The 10,058-nt window shown below is 48.7% G+C and overlaps 1 long non-coding RNA gene across 1 annotated transcript; it reads right to left on the bottom strand.

The window, feature by feature from the left end:
• Positions 1–2,672: 2,672 nt before the first annotated feature.
• On the bottom strand, positions 2,673–5,058 carry LOC112629317. The gene is made up of 4 exons (XR_003120574.1): positions 5,008–5,058; positions 4,073–4,190; positions 3,557–3,745; positions 2,673–2,964 (listed from the first exon to the last, which is right to left on the bottom strand). It is a non-coding gene; the product is annotated as an uncharacterized LOC112629317 (long non-coding RNA).
• Between the last annotated feature and the right edge of the window lie 5,000 nt (positions 5,059–10,058).

Below are 10,058 nucleotides of genomic sequence, written 5' to 3'. Positions count from 1 at the left end.
AGAGTTGTTTAAGGGGTAGGGGAGCTCGGACATGAGGGCCGAGAGGCTCACAGCCATGCATGTGAGGCCTTTACAGATGTGGGACAAGCCTCCGTGGGTACCCTTGTCCCAGCCTCACGAAGATGAGGAGTGAGTCTGTAGGTGTGCACAGTCATTGTCCACAGATCACAGCCAAGAGTTGATGAAATGTTTTACAGCCAAGGAACTTCAGAAAAAAATTAAAATAATTTTTTTCCAAATACATATTCTAGCATGGAAGAATGACATTTCAAATATAGATTGTGGTGTTGACCAACAGAAAGAAACGGAAGCGAAATTAACACAGGTAGAGAGTTTATTTGGGCCACAGTTGAGGACTGCAGTCCAGGAAGCACTCCCAAGTTACTTTGGAAAGTGCTCCAGAGAAGAGAGGCTCGAGTTTTTAAACAAAAGAAGACAAATCAGGAAAGGGGCGATTGCAAAACTGTTTTTCAGGAATTCTCATCAGTTTACAGAAATAACATTGATGAGTGATTGTCTATACGTTGTTGAACTACAGGGTACGAGTTATGGTGTCCGGCATGTGGCATTGTTAGGTTGATGCATAGCTACTGGTACCAGTCAACCTAGAGCCCACACAGCAAGTGGCTTCAGGAGATTTATTTTCTCAGGTGGGGCAGTGAGCTGTGACAGCTGTCACATCTGTGCCTCTCTAGGCCTGATCATTTAAAGGGGGCTTGCCTTCCTCAGATAAAAAGTTTCTTTTCTTTGTAGTGGATACATTTGAACGTGCTGGGTCTGATGCACACTGGGGCTTCTCAAACTCTGAATCCTGCAGCTTCTGCAGTGGCCACCATGCCCTCCCTACAATCCACTTCTATCTCCTTCAATTCCACTGTGCCCAGCAACCAGGACCGCCCCTTGAAAACCCAAATCTTAGCTGAGCGCGGTATTGCACGCCTGTAATCCCAGCACTTTGAGAGGCCGAGGCAGGCAGATTGCCTGAGGTCAGGAGTTCAAGACCAGCCTGGCTGACATGGCAAAACCCCGTCTCTACTTAAAAATACAAAAATACAAAAATTAGCATGGTAGTGGGCGCCTGTAGTCCCAGCTACACAAGAGGCTGAGGCAGGAGGATCGCTTGAACGTTGCAGTGAGCCAAGATTGCACCGCTACACTCCACCCTGGGTGACAGAGCGAGACTCCATGTCAGAACAAAACCCCGAAACCAAAAAAACACAAAAACAAAAAAAACAACAAAAAACGAAAACTCCAAAATCTTATGGTATTACTGCCCTCCTGAAATCCCTTTAGCAGCTGGCCACGGCCCTCAGGATGAAGCTCCACCCCTGGCTCGGCTCCCCAGGCCCTCGGCCTTCTGGTTTCCACTGACTTCAGCCTCATCTCTTCCCCTCCAGCGTTAGTTACACCGCTTGCAGCGCTCCTTGGGTTTCCACAAGCTGCACCCCTGCTGGAGGCCTCATGTCACCCCACGTCCCCTTGCGTCCCCCTCATCCCCCGGCCTCAGCCCGCTCTGGCTGCTTCCTTCTCTAACACCTGACTCAGGCTTTTCCTGGGTTCCCTTAGCCCTGTTCTTCCCTATTCCCTGTTACCGCCTGTTCCTGTGGGCAGGGATGACTCTTCTCCACCCACCTGTGACCTGTGGAGGGCACAGCTGTGTCTGAATCCTCTCCCTACCCTGGGCACAGCTTGGAGCACACTCAGAAGTGGGTCTTTAGTGCTGAGGATGGGAGTCTAAAAAATGCATGAATTCTAACCCAGTGCTTTTGCTAGAAGACTAGAAACTAGCCTAAAAAATGATCTTGCATGAGTTTCCTTTGGGAAGGAATGGCCTTGGCATAGAGCCCCATGCTGGTTATGGGAGGAACCCTCACTGTCATGCTGGGCCACACTGTGTGCAGCCTGTCCCCCAGGTGGAGCCTTTGTTGTCTTCTGTGTCTGGTGCGACTCTGAGGAGCTCTGAGTGACCTGAAAGTCCTGAGCATGCTGTGCACTCGCCTTCTTTCCTTTCATGCCACATCTCTGCCGATTTGACTCTCAAAGAAGTAGCCCAAGGCTGCTGCATGTGAGGTTGAACTGCCAAGGCGGTCAGATCACCTGAAGTCAGGAGTTCGAGACCAGCCAACACATGGTGAAACCCCACCTCTACTAAAAGCACAAAAATTAGCTGGGCGTGGTGGTGCATGCCTGTAATCCCAGCTACTTGGGAGGCTGAGGCACGAGAATTGCTTGAACCTGAGAGGCGGAGGTTGCAGTGAGCCAAGATTGTGCTGCTGCACTCCAGCCTGCCAGCCTGGGCAACACAGTGAGACTCTGTTACAAAAAAAAAAAAAAAAAAAAAAAGAAGTAACTGAAATAAAATGAAAATGGTGCTTGTAGGACGTGAACCAAGCAGATACCCGCAGTTGATTTTGTACCGTTGTTTACACAATGCACGCTTCTACGTGCACGTGTACCTTGCATATTAGACACATAATTACATCTGCCCCACTTAATTTTCAGACGCTCTCCGAGATGGGTGGGGGGTGTGATGGCACAGAAATGCATTACATCATCAGAGTCAAGGCCCCACTGGCAATGCGGTGCTCATTAGTTAAGCAGATATTATTAGGCATGTTTACCTGAGGGGAGAGGAACATTCTGTGAAATAATGAATCTGCTGGTTTCTATTCTTCTCCCTTTGCAGACTGAGTTTTTATTATTTTGATCCCAGTACCCATTAGAAACACACAGTGTCTAAATATTGAAATGCTTTGCTTCAAAAGCTGCTAAGATTCAGTGGCAAAGGTAGCCTTGCAACGACGTTTTATCTCCAGAGTCCCAAGTTTTGGAGACAAATCCAATGACGCAGGTCTTGTGGTCAAGGGTGATGCAATGGCGCTCTGGGAACAATATCAGGCTCTGTGACTTGGGTGCCTTCTGGGTGTGTGGTGTGTTGTCAGTCTGGCAATTCCTAGAACAACCCTACAAGGTGGTAATTATTATTCTCATGCTGCAGGGGATATCTCCCACCTCCTAGGTGGACTCAGGTCTCGTGGGGCTTAATGCTTAAAAATTCGAGCTGCCGGCCGGGCGCGGTGGCTGAAGCCTGTAATCCCAGCACTTTGGGAGGCCGAGACGGGCGGATCACGAGGTCAGGAGATCGAGACCATCCTGGCTAACACGGTGAAACCCCGTCTCTACTAAAAAATACAAAAAACTAGCCGGGCGAGGTGGCAGGCGCCTGTAGTTCCAGCTACTCGAGAGGCTGAGGCAGGAGAATGGCGTGAACCCGGGAGGCGGAGCTTGCAGTGAGCTGAGATCCGGCCACTGCACTCCAGCCTGGGCGACAGAGCGAGACTCCGTCTCAAAAAAAAAAAACAACACAAAAAATCAAAAAAAAAAAAAAATTCGAGCTGCCTTTTAAAGGGAAAAGACTACAAAATTATGAATACAAAATGAGGTTAAGGTCTTGGGAGGGGCCGTGCAAGCTAGGGGCTCTGCAGGTAAGCTTGTTTAGCTTCCCAGCAAATCCACCTCTGAGCTTGCAAATTATAAAGCTGGAATTTGAACTCACATCTGCTGGATGCAAAGTCCGAGGTCTTCCTGTAGCATGACTGTCTTCCTGTGTGGTGAGAAACATCAGGCTGCCCAGGCCAAACAGTGGGTGCGTCGCTTTCCAATGAGGCAGGTGTGCGGGACAGGAAGTGGGAGGGGCTCCTTGCAGGGGAGCGGCTGCTGCCAACGTCTCAGCTGGTGCCTGTTCCTAAGAACGGTTTGGCAGGTGGGGGCCATTTGGAGTCTCTGCTCCTACACCCTCTCACCCCTCCCGGGCCGCTTTCAGAGGAGGGCCAAGGGTATTCGTTCCAGCCTCCAATTTCTTCCTCCCACTCCTCGAAAGCATTGAAGTGAGGAAGGGAGGGAAAACGTAGATAATTCTGCTATTGAGAGGAGGCCTTTTTGTTTCCCCTGCTGGAAGTAAAAGGAGGCATTCTAGCTGGGCAGCCGGCCCCACTCTCCAGGGCTCCCTCCATCTGGCCTGGCTGAGGCTGGCCAGCCCCTGCTGTGCCTGGAGGGGTGCTGGGAAGCCTACCTTGCTTCACACTTTCCTCTTCCACACCCAGCCTGTGACTCATGCCTGAAACGCCTCCGCCTCCGTTCAAGCAATTCTTCCTTTTATTGTGAAGCGCTGCTCTCTTCCGGCTCCTCCCCTAAGTCACCACAGGGGAGATTTAAAGGAAAGGTTATTTCTCCACCGTGTTCAGGGACAATCCTGTGATCATGGTTTTGGTCACACAGCTTTCAAGTGAATGTTGTGCAAACGTTTGCTAGGATCTCTCAGGGAGCGTGTTAGAAAAACTCCTGAGCCTGCTCCAGATCAGCAGCCTGAGGTGGGACCAGACTCCTGTCTTTTCAGCAAGCCTCCCCCACCTTTGAGGATGCACCCCAAAGCCAGAGAATTCCTGCTCTGAGCCATCACTGAAAGCACCAAGAGCCAGGTTTGGGGTTTGTTTTTTGGAATTACACCCAGGTACCTGAATAATTGCTGTCTCTGGAATCAGTGCAAAGTTACCAGGAGCTGCAGAAACCCAGACAGACTAGAAGGAGGGGAGAGCTTGGCTCTAACACACGCAGCCTCCCCATTGCCCACGTCCACCCCCAGACCACCTCGCTGCAACCAACCATGAGCTTTGCAGAGGGCAGGCACGCCCCAGGGGCTCTCAGCATCACCCCCCTGCCCCTACCTGTGACCAGAGGCTCCCTGAATTCTCAGCTCTGTCTTCCCAATTCGAGGAGCCTGCCAGGCCCCACCTGGGTAACCCTGTCCATGCTGTGGCCTGGAAACCCTCTCAAGAAAGGAAGCTGGGTTAATTGCAGGCTCACTTTATTTTCCACATTCTCAGAAATCATTGTGCCTAGTTGCCTGATATCCAGTGTATTAGTCTGTTCTTATGCTGCTGATAAAGACATACGTGAGACTGGGTAAATTATAAAGAAAAAGAGATTTAATAGGTTTAATGGACTCACAGTTTCACAGGTCTGGGGAAGCTTTACAATCACGGCAGAAGGTGAAAGGCACATCTTATATGGTGGTGGACAAGAGAGAATGGAACCAAGTGAAGAGGGAACCCCCTTATAAAACCATCAGATCTCATGAGACTTACCTCCACGAGAACAGTATGGGGGAACCACCCCCATGATTCAAATATCTCCCACCAGGTTCCTCCCACAACACATGGGAATTATGGGAACTACAATTCAAGATGAGATTTGGGTGGGGACACAGCCGAACCGTATCATCCAGTGTCTCGAGAACTCTTGTTTTATACATTTGGTTCAATTTATTTTGATTTTTTCAGGCAGGAGAGGAAATCCGTTCTCTATGATTCCATCTTGTTTGGGAGTGAAAGTGTTCATTTTCTTTTAAAACAGACAATATCCTTCCAAATCTATAGTTACTTCACTCATCCATCACTCATCCATAACCACTGTTAATATTTTGGTCTACATTCTAAGATTTTTTTTTTTTCTGTGCATATGTGTGCATGCAGCAGGGTCACAAAATCACTCACAGTACATCAGATATGCAAAGATAATAGAGTGTCTTCATTTTCCTACTTAATTAATCTGATCTTTCTTGAAAGGTATTCTTTTCTGGGTAATACAATGCGGAAAAACATCCATTCTAGTAACCTTAGTCTAATACAAACATTTACCCAATTCCTCGAGCAGCTCACCATTCTGAGGCTGAAGTGTTTGGCCAGTGGGGCTTCTGATGGCTGCCACTGTCTACTCCTCTACTCCAGATTGGGTCTGGGCACATAGCGGGTGGGTTGCAGGATTTGGGGGTTCTTTTGGTAGCCAGGAGGAAGGAATCCTCTGGTCCACACATGTTCTCCAAGTTTCCCTGACTTTGGCTGCAGAGTAGTTGGCCTGGGCTACTTCATGGAATGGAGTGGTGGCTGCCGAGGAGCAATGGATCATGGGAGATCAGGTCACGTAGGGTCTTGTGGCCACTGCGAAGACTTTGGCCTTTTTTTTTTTGTTTTTTGACACAGGATCTCGCTCTGTCACCCAGGCTGGAGTGCAGTGGTATGATCTTGGCTCACGGCAGCCTCGACCTCCCAAGTTCAAGCAATCCTCCTGCCTCAGCACCTCAAGTAGTTGGGATTACAGGCATGCGCCCTGCACATGGCTAATTTTTGTAGTTTTTGTAGAGATGGGATTTCACCCTGTTGCCCAGGCTGGTCTTGAACTTCTGAGCTCAAGTGATCTGCCCACCTTGGCCTCCCAAAGTGTTGGGATTACAGGTGTGAGCCACCGCACCTGGTCAAGACTTTGGATTTTATCCCAGATGAAATAGGGAAGCCACTGGAGGGCTTCAGTGTGGTGGTAGGAGGCAAATATTGATTGAAAAGCATTCAAGAGAAAATGGGAGGAGAGAAATTGAAGATAGTAATAGATACTTCCGGCTGGGTGCAGGGGCTCACACCTGTAAGCTCAGCACTTTGGGAGGCTGAGGTAGGGATTGCTTGAGGCCAAGAGTTCCAGAGCTGCCTGGGCAACATAGCAAGACTCTATAAAATTTTTTTTGATGGAAATCTTGCTCTGTCGCCCAGGGTGGAGTGCAGTGGTGCAATCTCAGCTCACTGCAACCTCCGCCTCCCAGGTTCAAGTGATTCTCCTAACTCAGCTGCCTGAGTAACTGGGATTACAGGTGCCGCCACTACACCTGGCTAATTTTTTGTATTTTAGTAGATACGCGGTTTTACCATGTTGGCCAGGCTGGTCTCCAACTCCTGACCTCAGGTGATCTGCCCACCTTGGCCTCCCAAAGTGCTGAGATTACAGGCATGAGCCATTGCGCCCAGCCTACAAAAAATTTTTACAAGTTAGCTGGGCATGGTGGTGCGCACCTGCAGTCACAGCTACTAAGAGGCTGAGGTGCGAGAATTGCTTGGGCTCAGGAGATCGAGGTTGCAGTGAGCTGTGAATAGGCCACTGCACTCTGGCCCAGATGGATACTTCCAAAGAGTCTTGCTATAAAGGAGAGCAGAAAGGGAGAGAGAGATTTTATTAGTCTGTTCTCACATTGCCAGTAAAGACATACCTGAGACTGGGTAATTTATAAAGGAAAGAGTTTTAATTGACTCACGGTTCCGCATGGCTGGGGAGGTCTCAGGAAACTTACAGTCATGGCAGAAGGGGAAGAAAACATGTCCTTCACATGGCGGCAGCAAGGAGAAATGCTGAGCAAAAAGGGGGAAACGCCCCTTATTAAACCATCAGATCTCGTGGTAACTCACTCACTATCATGAGAACAGTAGCATGGGGGTAACCACCCCCATGATTCAATTGCCTCTCCCATGACAAGTGGGAATTATGGTAACTACAATTCTAGATGAGATTTGGTTGGGGACACAGTCAAACCATATCAGAGATCAAGTTTTAATTTTTTTAATGAATTAATTATTATAATGGGAGATGATGGAATGCTCCAATAGGGAGGACAAATCAACAATTGGTGGTGGTGGAGCGATGCAGAAATGGGGAAGCCAGCGCCTGAGTGGAGGGTCAGAATCTTTGCGTGTTTTCCTTCAACCTTGTTCAGCTTAACAGGTGCTGGCACAGTGTTGTAATTGACCAGGTTGGAAGTTTTTTCCAGGCCAGTATGAGAAATTAGAGAAAGGTGAGGGGGCTGAAGGTGCACAGGAGAGAGGGGCGGCACAATGGACCATGGAGTCCACATGGAAAGAAGGGGAATGAGGACATGAGGTAGAGGAGGGACAATTATATTCTATTTAACCCAAATGCATCCCAAATGTCACCTCAACATGTCATCAACATTCAGAATTATGAGTGAAGTATTTTACATTTTTTCCCACACTATGGCTTTGAAACCTTGCATGTAGTTTACACGAACAGTGCCTCTCATTTTGGACCAGGCTCATTTTGAGGGGTTTGTGGCCACTCTGTTGGACAGCACACAGGGATCTAGAGAAGGAGCGTGGGAGAGGTGGCCGAGCATGGGTAGACGGCAAGATCATTGGAGGAGCAAAGGTCAGGGAAGGAGGAGGATCATCTCTGTGGAGATTTAAATTGCCACGAATTAGGACAGGGATTTAGTGAGAGTGACAATGAGCTGGGAGTGGGAATCTTCCAGGAACAAGACGGAGGGGAGTAGGGTCTGCAGAGAACCAGACAGGAAAGGTGGCACAGAGCATAGTGTGATGGCACCAGCTTCAAGGTTGGCGAGTTTGGGGAAGGTGGGGGTTGATCTAGAAGTAACCACAATGGAGGATGCTCCAGGGGCCCAGGTTCCAGTCAGAGCAAGCAGGTGGAGAGAAGCTGTGGGAAGGAGGAGCTTTTGCTCATGGCATGTCTCAAGCTCCAGAGGAAATAGGGAGGGTTTTTGAGAGTCAGGAGGCCTGGAGGTGGGGCTGGATTAGGAGGTGAGCATGGCCTTACTGGGATTAGGGCACAGTGTGAAGTGACAACCTGGGCGTCCTGTGTCTTTGGTGAATGAGGAGAACAGGATTTGCAGCTGTGCACTGAGGCTGAGTTAGAGTGCACTCTTTGGCCTGACGTGTAGGCTTTGCCACTTTCCACGGTGTAAATACTCCCACCACAGCTCATTTCAAGCTACCAGTGGTTTAACAGCAGGCTCGTGGAATATTTAAACATTTAACAATGGGCTCTTGCAAGCTGGCACAAGCCAGTTCCTGTAGCAGATAGCTGGGTATAGGGCACCATGGGATAGGTCCTGGAGGTCTCCACAGCAGATGGGGGAGGGATGTGAGGGGGGGGTGTGAGTTGGGGGAGGGAGGCATGGAGATCTTGTCAGAATTACTCAGAGCTCTAACACCCTTTCTTTTTTTTTGAGACAGTGTCTCGCTTTGTTGCCCAGGCTGGAGTGCCGTGGCATGATCATGGCTCACTGCAGCCTTGACCTCCCTGGCTCCAGTGATTCTCCTGCCTCAGCTTCCCAAATATCTGGGATCACAGGTGCATGCCATCATACCTGGCTAATTTTAAAAATGTTTTTGTGAGTTAGGGTCTCGCTCTGTTACCCAGGCTGATCTCAGACTCTTGAGCTCAATCAATCTTCCTGCCTGAGCCTCCCAAAGTGCTGGGATTACAGGCGTGAGCCACTGTGTACGGCCTTTTAACCCCCATTTGACCTCTGTCAGGGAGTCTGCAGAAATGGACTGCACATCACAATGGCTGCTTTTTTTTTCCAATTTTTTTGTTGTGGTAAAATATGCATAACAAAACATTTACCATCGTAACCCTTTTTAAGCCTACAGTTTGTAATGTGCAAACATCACCAGCGATCTCCATAACTCTTTTCATCTTGCAAAGTGGAATTCCATACCCGTTAAACACTAACTCCCCATTGCCCCTCCCCAGCCCCTGGCCCCCACCATTCTCCCTTCTGTCTCTATGTTTTTGACGACTCTAGTGCCTCATATAAGGGGAATCATCTAGTATTTGTCTTTTTGTGACTGGATTACTTCATGTGACATAGAGTCCTCAAGGTTCGCCCATGTTGTAGCAGATTGCATAATGTTCTTCTTCTTCTTTTTTTTTTTTTTTTTTTTTTTTTTTTGAGATGGAATCTCGCTCTGTTGCCAGGCTGGAGTGCAGTGGCACAGTCACTGCAACCTCCGCCTCCTGGGTTCAAGTGATTCTTCTGCCTCAGCCTCCCAAGTAGCTGGGATTACAGGTGCCTGCCACCAGACCCAGCTAACTTTGTTTTTTTTTTTTTTTTAGTAGAGATGGAGTTTCACCATGTTGGCCAGGCTGGTCTCAAACTGCTGACCTCGTGATCTGCCTGCCTTGGCCTCCCAAAGTGCTGGGATTACAGGCATGAGCCACATGTCCTTCTTTTTTAAGGCTGAGTGATATTCCCTTGTCTGGATGGGCTACTTTTCACTTATTCACTCATCCATCCACAGACACTTTGGACTGCTTCCATGTTTTAGCTATTGTGAATACTGTTGTTATGAACATGGGTGTGCAAATATCTCTTTGACTGCCCGCTTTTAATTCTTTGGGGTGTATACCCAGAAATGGAA

Source organism: Theropithecus gelada, chromosome 7b (genome assembly GCF_003255815.1).
Source record: "Theropithecus gelada isolate Dixy chromosome 7b, Tgel_1.0, whole genome shotgun sequence".
In the NCBI taxonomy this organism is placed as follows: Eukaryota; Metazoa; Chordata; class Mammalia; order Primates; family Cercopithecidae; genus Theropithecus; species Theropithecus gelada.
Note: the sequence above shows the minus strand (reverse complement) of the source record. Positions and strands in the feature narration are given on the sequence as shown.